Source organism: Bombus vosnesenskii, unplaced genomic scaffold (genome assembly GCF_011952255.1).
Source record: "Bombus vosnesenskii isolate JDL3184/JDL3185 unplaced genomic scaffold, Bvos_JDL3184-5_v1.1 scf7180000014392, whole genome shotgun sequence".
In the NCBI taxonomy this organism is placed as follows: Eukaryota; Metazoa; Arthropoda; class Insecta; order Hymenoptera; family Apidae; genus Bombus; species Bombus vosnesenskii.
The window spans coordinates 1-6,393 of record NW_022883445.1 but is presented as its reverse complement, the minus strand read 5'-3'; the positions used below and the strand labels follow the sequence as shown (position 1 = coordinate 6,393).

General features: G+C 42.2%; 1 pseudogene; it reads right to left on the bottom strand.

Annotated features, from left to right (window-relative positions):
- Positions 1 to 1,251: 1,251 nt before the first annotated feature.
- LOC117239849 lies at positions 1,252 to 1,369 on the bottom strand (annotated as a pseudogene).
- Positions 1,370 to 6,393: the final 5,024 nt, after the last annotated feature.

Below are 6,393 nucleotides of genomic sequence, written 5' to 3'. Positions count from 1 at the left end.
TCCATACGCCGTGTTGCCCTATGAGGCTTACTATAGGCCGTATTTCTAACCGTCGCTCGCGGTCCTACAGTGTCGTAGACGGATCGTCTTATCTGCCCGACGGAAGATATATAATGTATCGACGAGCGCATAGTTGTCACCAAGCAGCGAGTTCTGGAAACGTCGATTTTGGTCCGTTATGTCATACACATAAAGAAGGTGGTATATGTGATCATAGGCGCGAACGGTGGCGTGACCCGAGTGTGTGGGAGTCGTCTCCCAGAGAAGACAAAGAAATGATCGAAGAGCAATCAGTTCCTTCTGAAGAGTCAAACGTTATACGTCGAGAGGTTCAGACGAAGAAAATCCAGATCACTTAGTCTAACGCACACATCGAGAGATATCGTAAAGTCGGGTCGAATTTCTGTAACATATTAACTGTATTCATCGCCAAATAATTTGTGACGTTTATATTATTACATTCATTATTGTTAAATGTACAAGCTATATTAACCTGTTAATACAGTGTTAAATTCATTGGACTACCTCTGTTATCTTAATCGAAACAGGGGAACGACTATTTCGCGGCGTCGATTAGCAGAATCGTAGCGAGAATTTACGCCTCTCGCTGACACGTTTTCCGCGCGTCAAGCTAATTGCTAATTTTAATATTATGAAAATAGTTCTTCAATGATCTCCACTTTCCAAATATATTCTTCCGATTTTAAATAGTCTTTTCTCATTAACTTATTGATTTCCTCTCGTAGCTCCAAAACATTCTGTTTAAATCAAGAGATCATGTATGAGCAGTTTATAAATTCTGCAATAACTTCTTTAAATTGTAGATATTTTTCATGCAAAATGAAATCATAACGTTTTACACGTCATCCTATCACTACACTTAAAACACACAAACCCCTATCTATCTTTTTCTATTTTCTGTGAGCTTTTTTTTATATTTTACGTGGAGGAAATCCGCACGGATGCCAGGCCGCTTCTGGGGAAAGCGGCGTGGTAGTGTCGGACTCCAACCGACTAAAACCTCTACGATAATTGTCCCGACTGCGATCGAGAGAGGCCCGGGAACCGCTGTGAGTGTCGCAACGGGGCCTCCCCCGTGCGCTTAATACCACCGCTGATGAAGCGGTGCCGGGGTCGCCGTGCCAGGCAGCCCGATTCCCCTACCGGACTGCTTGGTGGCCCCGAGGCGCTGAGCCGCCAAGCGCCCAAGCCCGAACCCCACGGGGGGGGCACGGCGGAACCAGCGCGCTTCGCCAACGCCACACGGAGTTCCAGGCGATCACCCATCCAAGTACTATCCGTGCCCGGCGCTGCTTAACTTTCGTGATCTGACAGGAACGAGTGCACTCAGCGCGGTCAGGGCGTTGGCTGTTTTCTGTGACCTGCACTATATTTATGTATTTACGGGTTATCATTAGAGTTAGGGGCGTATACTGAACCTTTCCGTGAATTGGCCATCGTTGTGATGTACTAGAGATGATATTTACTGGTACAAATGTGATTATTACAGAGTGTGACAAGTAATAACGGCGGTTGGATGATCGAGATGTCGATGAATGAGATGAATTTAGCTTCAATAACGAATCCACGGCCGACGAGATGACGAATGCGATGTGATACACGATCCGGGTATGACTCGTCGATATGAATCGCAGTCCAAGTGGAACTGCCCTTATATACTACTCCCCGTACCTCTCGGGTCAATCTCTGTTTTTAAGGGGGTATTCTAATCTAGAGGAATGCATTTCGGGCGATTTTTGAAGCTCTGTACAAACAAAACGAAAAATATTTTTACTATTTACTTTTTAGCATTTGTTTATTGATACTTTAAGAGTAGATAAAAAATTAACTGAAAAAATCTCAAAATTCAAGTTATGAACCGGCAAAGTGAGGGGTCTAAAAAAAGGGAGTCCTGGCGTGCATGATTGCAACCCTCCTGGCCATCTGAAGCAAAAAAGCCGAACGGATTCTTAATTAGTATAGATGCGGCTATAGCATGAACCTTGAAAAAGTCAAAATAATATTTTTTTACAAAATGGCGGCTATTTGAAAAAAATTTTCCTTTTTGGTATGTTTTTTGGACAATTCCGAATTTTTAAAAAATAGTAAAATTAAAAATTTTGATCTGAGCGTGGTTGAGTCGATAGAGGAATGTATGAAAAACATTCACACCAAATTTCAAATAAATCGGTTCATTAGAACTTGAAATATCGTGCAGGCCAACTCGAAAAAAGTAGTTTCGAGAAAAACCTCGGACACCCATACTCGGATTAGAACATAAACAACTATTCCGCAGTTTTATTATTTAAGTGCAGCTATAATAAAAAGTCTGGACCAAAGTATTGGGGACCTTCCCAAACGTTCCAAAAAAAGGCCCCGATGTCCTTTCATCTCCGGCATACATATATAAAATCTCCTCGCAAGATAGTACAACGTGAACTAAATTCACTAGATCGTTTAACAAGGGGTTCGCCACAATACAACGTTCCATTGTTGCCAAAGATGATGCAAATTAGAAGATAAAGCCTAGGCCTGTTTAATCGTCAAGTAAATGGAGTTTCCAGGTCAAAGAATGGGCTTTTTGACAGTGTCTCTGCAACACGGAGAGGTCGAAAACCACCACCAGCAACGTGGTTTACGACAGTATTAGATGACTATTCCGCTGCATAAATAGAATTTGAAAAGCAAAATATTTCCAGAGCGATCCTATAGCGACGACACTCCTTCATTTCCTTTGACATCGGCAATAGGCCTCTACGCTGTTGCACTTCAATCACCGCCCCGTTCTCTCATCGATTGGAACGTATCGCAACATGATTTCCCATATGAAATAGTTTCCTCCATTTTTCTCTGTGCCGCATCAACCGCTTCCCACCGATCGCTCGTTCCCGCGCGCAAAACAAAGCGACAGATATTAGCACCGTTTCAACGGTACCTCTCATTTTTCTTCCGTTACTTTTTCACATCCATTCCCCACTTTGCTAGGTTCCACTGCTTCCGATTATTATATATGTCGGGTTTACATTAGAATTAGGGTTAGGGGCGTGAAATGAATCTTTGTTTGGATTACACGTTGTCGCTATGCTATAGAGAAGACATTGACTAGTGCAAATATGATTATCATAGAACTGGACAAGTAACCATGGTAATTACATACTCGAAAAACTAATGACAATGATCCTAGGTTCAATAACGAATCCGCGGTCGACGGGATGATAGATGAACGTGCTCACAAAATCTAAGTCGGACGCGTAATATTCACTGATCGTAAGGTGTTACTCTATTCGTCAATTTGAAGACTTGGGAATGGGAATCGCAAGAAAGAATGACTTTCCGTCCCGACGATGCCACAGAGGAAAACTATGATGGGGTGTGTCTAAGGACACGAAATCATCGGATTTGTCGGGGATAGCCTTCGTTCGGAAAGTAAGGGAAATTGGCGTTGCTGCTAATTGATCAATCTCCATATCGGTAGTTAGAAAAAGATGCTAGCTGCCCTCGAGGGAAAGTTGCTAGTGGGAGACGTCGTTCGTTGAAAAAATAGATCTTCCCTATCTTCCCGTAGTTGGGACAAAGACTGTTTGTCTGTTTGTGAGACTTTAGATAACTAAATCTTAAGATTTATAACGGGTCCTCGGGCTAGCTGAACGTGTACCGTGGAGATGCGTTGACATCTGGTGATCGTCTTGTCCGAAGAATAGGATCTGCGTGTGGCGAGCTACGGGTCAGAAACCGTTGGAATGTTTACTGTCGCGTGCCGCTACAAATATTTCTTTTAAGGAGAGCTATAGAATTACTCCGTATCTTTGTTAGACAAAGCATTCATCCCGTGACTGCGGCTACATTCGGCGACTGGCTGTCGTCTCGAGCCCAAGCTCATTATTACAAATCTCGAACAAATACAATCGGATCGAAAGACGACAATTGTTTAACTACGCCTATGATAGAATCTAAATTACGGTGTTAGGGGATTATCCCGAAGTTCCAATGGGGTGGCTTCGATGTCCTTTCAACGAATAATAGTTTGTTATGGAGAATTCTTTGCTTAATGTGTTTGAACCTTCGGTGATTACGAATGTTCTGCATGTGATCATGTCCCAGACTATTTTAATTAGGTGTTCAGGAAGGTTTTTCTTGATCAATTTGTATATGAGACCTGGGATCCAGACTGTGTCGAAAGCTTTTTCGAGGTCTATTAAGCAGGCGGCTACTCGTTGTTTTGCGTTTAGGGCCCAGCAGATGTCCGACGTAAGTTTGTTTATTGCGCGAATTGTGGTGTGTTTGTGCCTGAAGCCAAATTGATTTTCTGGGATTATGTCATTTTTTGTGCAGAAGGAGGTTAGGGAGTTGTTTATGATTATTTCAAATACTTTGCTTATGTTGGGAAGGAGACTTATGGGTCGTAGATTTGCGGGCGATGAGCCGTCTTTATCTTTTTTTGTAATAGCTATCAGTTTGGCTTTTTTCCATTTTCTAGGGAAATATGTGTTGTTTAGAGCATTGTTGAAGAGTACTGTGTAGTACCATTTTATTTTGTTCGGTAGGCGCTTGAGTAAAATGTTTGGGATGCCGTCGAAGCCGGAGGATTTTTTGTTGTTTAGTTTGGAGAAGATTGTGTTTAGTTGATTGTAATTTGTGAAGTAGTTTATTTCTGGATCTGGTTGTTTGGGGTTGTCTGCGGTGTTTTCGTTTGAGAATGTGCAGACTATTTTGTTTAGCGTTTTGTCTTGTTCCATTTCATTTTTGAGTTTGTTTGTTTCGGCGATGATAATTCTGTTTAGTTGTTCTCGGCCCATGTGTTCGTTTTGCGTATGTATTTTGGAAAAGTGGGTGCTGATGATGTCTAGTTTTTCTGTTGTTTTAGTTATTATGAAGTTACCCTCGGTGTCTTCGATGGTGTTGTGTATCGTTATAACTGCTTCTTGGATGAGGGATGCTTTTTCTGGGGGCAATTTGAGAGGTGAGATGGGGTTTTGTTCTTTTGGTCTGAAGATTTGATTTATTTGGGGGAACATGTTGGCTGAGTCGTTTTTGGAGATGTCTTTTATTTTATTTGTCCAGTAATGGTTTATAGAGTTTGCGAATTCTTGTTTCATTTGCGCTTTTATTTTGTATAGTAGGTGCTTTGGGAATTCTAATTCTTCTCTTTTGTCGTAAGAATAGTTAAGTTTTATGTTGTTTATCTTGGAGATTATGTAGCTTTTGTCTCGATGTAGCTCTTTTATTTTGTTGTTGATATAGGGCTCGCATGAATTTTTTTGTTTTATATTTGGCACAGATTTTTGGAGAGCAATTTGTGTATGTTTTTCTATTTCGTCTATGAATGAGTCGATTTGTCTGTTTGTTAGGTTGACGTTGTTGTAGATCTTTAGGTCGCAGTTTTGTTCGAGTATGTTTTGGAACTTTTTCCAGACTGTCTTTTTGTAGTTGTACCTGGGTATCTCGGTCTGTGTTTCGAGTGTTGGGAGGTCAGATGTGTTCTTGTTTACGTGAAATATTAGGGCGGTATGGTCACTGTCATAGGCTGAGGTTTTGAGGGTGTTATTTGGACGTAGGTTTTGAAATTTTAGTCGTGCATCTGCTAGGCATATGTCCAGGTGTTACGTCGCGTAACACTCTACCTAGCCGAGGCCACACACCGCAGGCAATATGGCAACCAGATGTCTTCGGATACTCCCAGCGTATCCTCCATAGATTCAAGGACCTTCCATAAATTTCATAGATTTCCTAGAAAAGGTCCTTCAAACGAAACAAACATCTGGTTCGGAGGAATTTCTAGAGACTATTGTCTACCACGGCGAAAAAGGGAAAGTTAGTTTTTGTCATGTACGCTGCAACTTTCCTCCCACTAACCACTTTCTCTCGAGGGCGGTTAAGACCCTTCGTCCAACCAATTAAAAACGAAGCCTATTCCCTCACTCTCCTAAATAACATCGGCACCAACAAATCCGATGGTCCCGTGCGCTAGACACACTTATCCTTAGCTCTCCTCCGAGACAGCATCGTCTTCCAAGAGTACTGTTTTTGCATCCTTCGAACGGTCAACATCCTTCGAGCGGGTATACACACCCGCAGATCACTCAGTCACTCATCTCGTACATACGCACCAGTGTAACTATCCTCGCTATAAGTTGTGGAATAAACGGTGAAATATAACTTACTACTGTGTCATATTCAAATCAACTACCTCTGTTATCCTAAACGAAACAGGGGAACGACTACTTCGCGGCGTCGATTCATCGAATCGTAGCGAGAAGTTACGCCTCTCGCTGACGCGTTTTCCTCGCGACCGCGTCTCTCCGCGAACGGTCGTAACTCCAGGTATGAGCGTCCTTTTGGCTGTATAAGGTTGTTTTGTAGTGAATGCTTTTATTGTCTAGCCAATTTCTAATG